General features: G+C 42.1%; 1 pseudogene; it reads left to right on the top strand.

The window, feature by feature from the left end:
- The first annotated feature begins 8,976 nt into the window (after window positions 1–8,976).
- On the top strand, window positions 8,977–10,087 carry LOC100753296 (annotated as a pseudogene).
- The last annotated feature ends 312 nt before the right edge of the window (window positions 10,088–10,399 follow it).

Genomic DNA, 10,399 nt, shown 5'->3' on the forward strand with positions numbered 1-10,399 from the left:
AAGTTCGAGCAGGAGAATGGACTGGGTGGGATTTATGATTACTGATTGAGCCTGTGTCTTCTCACAGCCCAGCTGCTGGACTCTTGTTCTATTAAAAGGTGAATTCACCATCCCATTACATTCCATTACCTTCTGTTCTTTTGGAACTTGCTCCGTGTTCTTCTCTGTCTCAGGGCTGAAAAGAACATTTCATGAAAACGAGACCACCCATCAAAGAAAAAAGGCCAGTTATCAAAATGAAATATGTCTCTCAAGTGATAGCACTATGATGGTGAAGAGTGTGGTGTTGCATCCTGTCATCCCAGCACTCCAGAAGCTATAGCAGGAGATTCAAGACCAGCCTAGCCATTTTGAGACCAGCATGAACTATATGACCCCCTATATTCTGTTAAAATAAAAGCTGGTGAACAGATCTGCAGCAGGCTGCCAGACTTGGGGTGGGGCATTTACATAGAATATTTCTAACAAACTTAAAGGAATATAGACACAGTCCAATTTATAATGTTGTCAAAAGACCTGAAAAAAGAATTCACTAAAGGGAATAAGCAAATGCCCAACATCATTATTTATAAGAAAATACGAGTGTGTGTAAACAATGATTCTTCCAGAAGACATGGGTTATTAGATGAAAATCTCAGTCCCGGGTGTGGGATATCACCCTACAAGTGGTTGGTCACTGAGGCCCCAGAGAGTCCCCAAACACAGGCTATTGCCATTACTTTTGACTGCCCCACTGTAATTCGATGGTGAGAGCATGAAATTAAATAGCTGGAACTGACCTGGAAACCTCCCTACTGGCCAGTTTTAAAAGTGGCAGAATGTGCTATGCAGGCTCCTGGGGGAGAAGACCCATCAATGATCACACTCAGCAGTGAATCCTGCGTGCCACCATACTCAATACCATTCAAGATATGCCTGTTCGTACAATCAGAGAGGCATAACTGTCATGGGGTAGTCAATCACTTTCTGATTGCATTTGAGGCCAAAGCACAGGAAGAATCTGTGTCTGATACTGTAAGCCTGGTCAAAGCCCATGACCGATAGATCATAGCCTCTGGGGGAAGGTAGGGGGACACCTACTGCTGTTGTTTTGACATGTTGTCAAACTGCTTTCTAAATATTTGTTTATATCCATTAGTGCTGCTCTCAGCCTTAGCTGAGAAGCTTCTTTGTGCAGTGGACAGCGATTAATGCAGAGACTCATAGCAGCTCAAATTGCTAAGAATAAGTAACCCGTGAGTGCTCAACCCTGACTGGGGCATTCTAAATAAGGCTCAGGAAACATCTGGAAGAGGAGAGTAAAGAATTTAATAGCCAAAGGATGGGGGAGAATTCAGAAATGCTGCTCTTTGGGCTCGATATGGCCTTTGAATTCATGCACTCACAGCAGCTGTGGTTACTTGTATAAGACCTGCATGTGATCAAGCCAGTCAACATTCATCATGGATAGGGGAGGAGACTCTTGAGGCAAACCCTCTAGTGCAGAGCTATTGACACAATGGCTGCTAGGGGAAGGACAGTTATTATTTGGGAGGAAGGTTTCTGGCAGGATGCCCACGCTTATGTGGGTGGCCTCTTACCCAAGAGCATTCAGGAAGCACTAAGTGGATGCAATGGGTAATTCTTTAAAAGAAAAGGACATGAAGATAGGAGGAGGACTTGTTGAGTGGGATCCAGAAGGAGAGGCAAGGAGGAGCTGGGGGTGAATATGATAAAGACACATTATATACATACATGTAATTATCCAGAATAAAATGATTTCTTAACTATAAAAAGAAAACACAAATGAAAATCCATAATGAGAGCACTCCATACTACTGAACATCTAAAACATGAAGAAACCCAATGCCGTTAATGGGCGTGGAGCACTGGAACACACACATTGATAGATGAAATCATAAAACAGATACTTACTTTGGGAAAGTGGCATTTCTTACAAAGGAACTATATTTAGAGACTTAATAGGAATGAGTATCTATCCATACAAAGACTTGTACAAAAAGATTCATAAGAACCCAAAACTTATGCTGGGTGGTGGTGGTGCACGCCTTTAATCCCAGCACTTAGGAGGCAAAGGCAGGTGGATCTCTGAGTTCTAGACCAGTCTTCTCTACAGGAGCTAGTTCCAGGACAGCCTCCAAAGCCACAGGGAAACCCTGTCTTGAACGCACTCCAAAAAAGAAGCCAAAACTTAAAACAACTTGAATATTACTTTTAAAAATAGATAAATTATGGTGTGTTATTGAAATGGCATACTACTTGCTATTAAAAAATGGATTAAGAAATGATAGGTACAACATACTAAAATTGGAAACACATTAGACTGAACAATAAACAGGCCCCAATGTATATAGTCTATTCTTAGTTACTGTTTTATTGCTGTGATGATATACCATGACCAACGCAACTTATAGAAGAAGCATGTAATTGGGGCCTTGCTTACAGTTTCAGAGAGTTGATCCATGAATATCATGGTGGGGAATGTGATGTCGAGTAGGCAGGCATGGTGCTGGAGCAGTAGCTGACTGAGACTGAAATGACTACTGGGCCTGGCATAGGTTTTCTATATCTCAAGGATCAACCCCAGTGACACACCTCCTCCAACAAAGCCACACTTATTCCAACACATCTCAGTCCTTCCAAACAGTTCCACGAACTGGGGGCCAAGAAGTCAAACATATAAGCTTAGGAGGGCCATACTCATTCAAATCAATACATTCCATTTCCTGGGCACATATAGCTGTAGTCGTGCTATAATGCAAAATGCATTCAGTCCAATTCTAAAATCTCTGATAGCCTTCCATAGTCTCAATACTGTTTCAAACTTCAAAGTCTCATCTGAGATTCAAGGCACTATGTTAACTTTAACCCTCTTAAATCAAAACCAAAAAGCAGATCATGTATTTTCAACATACTGTGTGTGTGTGTGTGTGTGTGTGTGTGTGTGTGTGTGTGTGTGTGTGTGTGGTGTGTTCCTAAAGGGAGAAAGGGAGCATAGTGAGGAAACAGTGAACCAAAGCAAGACAAACCTAGCAGAGCAAACTCCAAACTCTGCATCTCCATGTCTGATGTCAAAACATTCTTCAGATCTCCAATTCCTTCCAGTTTTGTTAACTACAACACATTTCTCTTTTGGGCTGTTTCCATGTCCTGTTAGCAGCTCTTCTTGGGAGATATCCCATGTTCTGGCATCTTTAACATCTTGGGGTCTCTAACACAATCCAGGTTTTACCTTCATAGCTTCATGCAATAGCCTTTCTGGTCCATGCAGGGATTCCCCTGCCACAAGCCTGACCTTGGCAGTTTTTCTTAACCACAGAAGATTCCATAACCCCTTTCCTGTGTCCTTCTTGACATTCAATCCAGAACCATATAGCCATGCTGCCAGGTTCTTCTGCTTGCTGGGGCAGGAACCTGGCCTCTTCCTTGAATTACATTTGAGTAAGCTTTCTATTTTTGTTTAGGGCTAGGAAATCCCTCAGACCTTTTCCTTTTACAGGTTGCAGGATGAGCTGGGTGTTGTCTTACACTGGGGTTTCCAATCCTATTATCCCATTTATCACATGTTTCTTTAAACTTTTCATCTCCTTGAGCACAAGACTTGGCTCCACCATTACATTTCCTGATGCTCCTTTTCTCCTCAAACTGTACTTTTTGTGTTTCTCTTTGCCCCAGCTTGCTCCCTTTCATTACAGATATGCATAAAAGTATTCATTAATAGCATATGGCATAGTCAATACTAGGCCGTCTGAAAATTCCCTCAGCCAATAATTTTAGTCTAAATCTCTTCAATTTAGCCCCAGGAAGTTGTAAGGAAGAGGGCAAAACACAGCCACATTTTTTGCCAAAGCATCACATGAATGGTCTGTAGTCCCGCTGTTATTATTAATATTATTCTCCTCTTGGCCTGGCTTTCACAGACCACAATGCTCTCAACACTACTGACTTCTATGCTACTACTAGGATGGCCCATTAAGCCCCACTTATGACATTTAACTACTTTCCTAAACCAAAGTCCTAAAGTCTACATTCTACCAACAAGCAGCATGGTCAGCCTGTCATGGTAATACCCCAATCCTAGTACTGTCTTAGTTATTGTTCTATTACATGGTGAAACACCATGACCAAGGCAACTTACAGAAGAAAACATCTAATTGTAAATTTACTTACAATTTCAGAGGGTAAGTCCATGAATATGTTGTGACAGATAGGCATGGTTCTGAAACAGTAGCTAGAGCTTGTATCTGACACCCAAGGTACAGGCCAAAGGATAGGGATAGAGGGAGACAGGGTGGGAGGGAGAGAAGGAAGGAAAGAAAGAGGGAGGGAGGAAAGGAGGGAGGGAGGGAGGGAGGGCAAGCAATCCTCCAACAAGGACACACCTCCTAATTCTTCCTAAACAGTCCCAGTAACCAAGGTCCAAATATTCAAATATATGATCGTATAGGGGTCATTCTCATTCAAACCACCATATTCCATGATTCCATTTATATGATGCTCAAGAGCAGAGAATCCTAATGTATAATCTTAGTGTATGATAATGGACTAAACCTCTGAAACTGTAAGCCAGCCCCAATTAAATGCTTTCTTTTATAATAGTTAATATGGTCATGGTGTCTCTTCACAGCAATAAACCCTAACTAAGACAGTAAGTCACGGGATGTTGGATTTCAGTGCAACATAAAATGACTCTTTGGGACTCCAGAGTGCTTAGTGTCTCATTCACATTCACCCAGCTAATAATTCTGGAACACCTACTATGTAGTTCACACACCAGGATGAATCACTTTCAGACTTAGCCCTGAAAAGCACTCAGTGCAGGACAGTAGATAAGAATACCAGTCGCTTAAGACTGAGGCAGCAGCCAGGCATTGGTGGCACATGCCTTTAATACCAGCACTCAGGAGGTAGAGAGGCAGGCAGATCTCTGTGAGTTCAAGGCCAGCCTGGTCTCCAGAGCAAGTGCCAGGATAGGCTCCAAAGCTACACAGAGAAACCCTGTCTCTAAAAACAAAAAAAAAAACAAAAAAAAAAAAAAAAAAAAAAAAAAAAAAAGACTGAGGCAGCAAGCAACAGTATTAGGTGATAGGGCCAGGCCTGGGGAGAAAGGGATAGCTTCAAAATACTCCAAAACACTTGTCATTTTGCTTCTTCTCAGTCACTCTGTCCAATAATATATATGTATATGTATATATTGAACCCTACTATGTGCCATCATTGTTATAAATGCTGGTGATATGACTAAATGAAATCTTTTGTCATGTCCTGATGAGAAATGGCAAAGGTATGATATAGCCACCTCAGTCTTGAACTCTTGGTAGCTTTAATCAACTGCACAGGCCCACTAACATTCCTTAAGGAGAAAGGAGAGGTTTGTGATACCCACAGCCACATACCAGAGGACTTACAATCACTGGGACTAGGAAATAGAAAGGGGTCATGAGGCAATTAATGGTTACTAGGAAAAAGATAGACATTTTTTCATTGGTGTGGCCATGTTAATTCATTAAACTCATTGGAATCTGCAGAGTGGGAGAAAAATAGAGGGTAACAGGGTCAAATATTATCCAAATAAAATCATCTACATGCTAGAATTAACCTATTATATACAATCAATACATTCTAATAAAAAAAACTTACAAAAGACACAGGGAATATGTATGTCAGGTGTTGACAGGTACTAGAGACAAAGATGACTACTCTGAATTCTTATGTCACCTTTAACAACCCAACAGACCCTTTCTTTCAACTGATCTCTTACTTCACTGGGAACTGTCCTCAGTGCCCAGTTCAGTACTTAGCAACTACCATCATCTCTCCCCATCCTGACCCAAATCAGTTTGACCTCCCATCCACCCACACTTGCCCCTCTGGGACCTTGCTCCATCAGCCCTGCCAAGGCCCTTCTGCTCTCCACTTTGTTTTCATCATTCAGTAGCTTCCATTCCATTCACAGACTTTTGCTTTCTCACAACTCTAAAGCTTTTGGATATTTCCAAATGGGCAGTATGCAAGACCTCACCTGGATTCATCCCAATCCATGCATGGAGTCATGTGACTACATTAATTACTTCTTTGTAACAAATACCTGATGAGAAGCAACATAAGGAAGGCGGGATAATTTTGTGTCAGGATTACAGCCCACCATGGTGGAGAAGATACACCGACAGGAGTGGCTTTCAGCTGACTGGGGATTGAGTATCAGTGGACCAAAAGGTAGTGAAGGGGGAGCACCAGCATTCAGCTGCCTATATTCATTGTCCGTTTTCACTTAGCTCTGGAACCCAGCCTGTGGAATGGCATGTCACCACATCCAAAAGTCCCCCTCTCTCACCCAGTCAATCCTCTTTAGACACACCCTCACAGACACACCCCTAGACATGCCACACAAATGCTGTTGTAGTTCCTAATCCAATCAAACTGACAACTAAAATGAGCAGTGGGGGTTCTTGAGTCTTGGTCAATCCTGTACCACCTAGCCTAAGTGCTTAATCATTGGCACCAGATAGCTTAGAAGCAATACATTCTACTGTTTGCCTATGCTACTGTTTTCCATGTATTACCTGACCTGCCTCACTACACACCATGCTTCACACAGCTTAGGCTGACATATTAAGATTGCCCAATAATCCTCTATTTGCCAGTAAAATAGTTTGCTTTCACTGGATTTAAATTCTTAGTGGTCTTAAGTGTTGATATTCCTACGATATGTCCCTCTGCTCACCTTTGTTATTTCTTAAGTCTAAATACAGCTTGTATTGTGGGAATTTCATCATTTCATCCCCTGGTGAGATGAGGAAAGCTTGAGATACTGATGACCCCTACATCATCTGCATGTGATAAAGCTTCATGGAGCTCCGCTCATGCACAGCATGTACACAGACACCTGTGTGTAAATTGGTGGAATCTGATTAAGTTCTATGAATTATAGAGATGTAAATATCTTGCTTTCAACATTGTGGATATAAAATACAAGCATTAGGAGACTCTGGACAAAGAGCTTGGGGGAAGTCACTGTACCTATCTTTGCAACTCCTTCCCAGAAAATCTATATTTCAAGATCAAAATTAAGACCTAAAATAAAAGATCTTTCCATTTTCTGGTATCTCCTTTAATTTCTTTCTTTAAAGATTCAAAGTTCTTGCTATACAGGTCTTTCACTTGTTTGGTTAGTATTACCCCCAAGATATTTTATGTTGTTTATGGCTATTGTAAAGGGTGATGCTTCTTTGATTTCTTTAAAGAAAGAAATTAAAGAAGATACAAGAAAATGGAAAGATCTTCCATGCTCTTGGATAGGTAGGATCAACATAGTAAAAATGGAAATCTTGCCAAAAGCAATCTAAAGATTCAATGCAATCCCCATCAAAATCCCAGCACAATTCTTCACAGATCTTAAAAGAACAATAATCAACTTTTTATGGAATAGCAAAAGACCCAGGATAGCCAAAACAACCCTGCACAATAAAGGAACTTCCAGAGGCATCACCATCCCTGACTTCAAGCTCTATTACAGAGCTATAGTCCTGAAAAACAGCTTGGTATTGGCAAAAAACAGACAAGTAGACCAGTGGAATTGAATTGAAAACCCTGATATTAACCCACATACCTACAAATACCTGATTTTTGACAAAGAAACTAAAGATATACAATGGAATAAAGAAAGCATCTTCAACAAATGGTGCTGGCATAACTGGATGCTGGCATGTAAAAGACTGCAGATAGTTCCATGTCTATCGCCATGCACAAAACTTAACTCGAAATGGATCAAAGACCTCAACATAAACCCAGCCACGCTGAACATATTAGAGAAAGTAGGAAATACCCTTGAATGAATTGGTACAGGAGACTGCTTCCTGAACATAACACCAGTAGCACAGACACTGAGATCAACAATTAATAAATGGGACCTCCTGAAACTGAGAAGCTACTGTAAGGCAAAGGACATAGCAAGACAAAACGGCAGCCCACAGAATAGGAAAAGATATTCAGCAACCCCACATCCGACAGAGGGCTGATCTCCAAAATTTACAAAGAACTCAAGAAGCTAGTCTCCAAAACACCAACTAATCCAATTAAAAAGTGGGGTACAGAACTAAATTGACAATTCTCAATAGAGGAATCTAAAATGGCTGAAAGACACATAAGAAAGTGTTCAACATCCTTAGCCATCAGGGAAATGCAAATCAAAACAACTCTGAGATACTATCTTACACCTGTCAGAATGGCTAAAATCAAAAACACCAATGACAGTTTATGCTGGAGAGGATGTGGAGAAAGGGGAACACTCCTCCACTGCTGATGGGAGTGCCAACTCCCGTACAGCCACTTTGGAAATCAGTATGGTGATTCCTCAGGAAAATGGGAATCAGTCTACCACAAGATCCAGCAATTCCACTCTTAGGCATATACCCAAAAGAATGCACATTCATACAACAAGGACATCTGTTCAACTATGTTCATAGCAGCATTATTTGTAATAGCCAGAACCTGGAAACAACCTAGATGCCCCTCAACCGAAGAATGGATAGAGAAAATATGGTACATTCACACAATGGATTACTACTCAGCAGGGAAAAAACAATGGAATCTTGAAATTCGCAGGCAAATGGATGGAACCTCTCAGAAGAGAGGTAACCCAGTCACAAAAAGACAGGCATTGTATGTACTCACTCATATGTAGATTTTAGACAGAGTAAAGGATTCCCAGCCTGCAGCCCAGGCTGCTGGAGAGGCTGGTAAACAAGGAGGACCCTAAGAGAGATATACATGGTCCCCTGGAGAAGGGGAAAGAGACAAGATCTCCTGAGAAAATTGCGAGCATGGGGGGAGGGGAGAGGGAACTAGGAGAATGAGAAGGGGAGAAGAGGAGGGGTGAGGAAGACATGATGGGACAGGGAGGTTGAGTTGGGGGAAGAACAAAAGAGAGCAAGATAAGCGATAATATGGCCGGTATCGCCCCAAGCCGTCGCAACCATGAGCCGGACCTTAGGGAAGATCGTGAAGATCGAAGCTGAGATGGCCCGAACTCAAAAGAACAAGGCTACAGCACATCACCTTGGGCTGCTTAAGGCTCTGTCTTGCTAAGCTTCGATGAGAACTCATCACCCCTAAAGGTGGTGGTGGTAGTGGTGGGCCAGGAGAAGGTGGCTAACACAGGTGATGCTCGGATTGGGTTTGTGGGTTTCCCCGTCTGTGGGGAAGTCAACTCTGTTGAGTAACCTAGCAGGAGTGTATTCTGAAGTGGCAGCTTACGAATTCACTACTTTGACCACCGTGCCTGGTGTCATCAGATATAAAGGAGCCAAGATCCAGCTCCTGGATCTCCGGGGTATTATTGAAGGTGCCAAAGATGGGAGAGGCAGAGGTCGTCAAGTCATTGCAGGGGCCCGAACATGTAATTTGATCTTGATTGTTCTGGATGTCCTAAAACCGTTGGGACATAAGAAGATAATTGAAAATGAGTTGGAAGGCTTTGGGATTCGATTGAACAGCAAACCCCCCAACATTGGCTTTAAGAAGAAAGATAAGGGAGGCATTAATCTCACAGCCACTTGCCCTCAGAGTGAATTAGATCCTGAAACAGTGAAGAGAATCCTGGCTGAGTACAAAATTCACAATGCTGGTGTGACTCTGCGCAGTGAATCCACAGCTGATGACCTCATTGATGTGGTAGGAGGAAACAGAGTTTATATCCCCTGTATCTATGTATTGAATAAGATTGATCAGATCTCCATTGAGGAATTGGGTATTATTTATAAGGTGCCCCACTGCTTACCCATTTCTGCCCATCACTGACAGGAATTTTGATGACTTGTTGGAAAAGATCTGGGACTATCTGAAACTAGTGAGAATTTACACTAAACCCAAAGGACAGTTACCAGATTACACCCCTACTCCAGGACCACGGTGGAAGATTTCTGCATGAAGATTCACAAAAATCTTATCAAAGAATTTAAATATGCTTTGGTCTGGGGTCTCTCTGTGAAACATAATCCTCAGAAAGTGGGTAAAGACCATACATTGGAAGACGAAGACGTCATTCAGATTGTAAGGAAGTGAAACCTCGTTTCCCATCTGCTGGCCAGCCATAGCAATGTTCCTTATGACCAAGTAGCCTCCTCAACCCTCTGTCTTTGGCAGCCATTGGATTGGGGTACAGGGATAGATGTGGAGACTCCAAACTGGTACATCATTTGCCTTTTTTTTTTTTTTGAGGTAGGGGCCCATTTATTTCAGGCTGGCCTTGAACTCTGTATCTGAGGCTCCCCTGGAATTCGTTTTTATCCATCAGCCTCCATCTCCCAAGTGTTGGGCTCACCAGTGTGTACTTGCGTCTCAGCAACACCACCTTTCTTACCTTGGTATCACTTCTCTTGAACTGTATAAAACCCTGATG

Source organism: Cricetulus griseus, chromosome 4, assembly GCF_003668045.3.
Source record: "Cricetulus griseus strain 17A/GY chromosome 4, alternate assembly CriGri-PICRH-1.0, whole genome shotgun sequence".
NCBI lineage: Eukaryota > Metazoa > Chordata > Mammalia > Rodentia > Cricetidae > Cricetulus > Cricetulus griseus.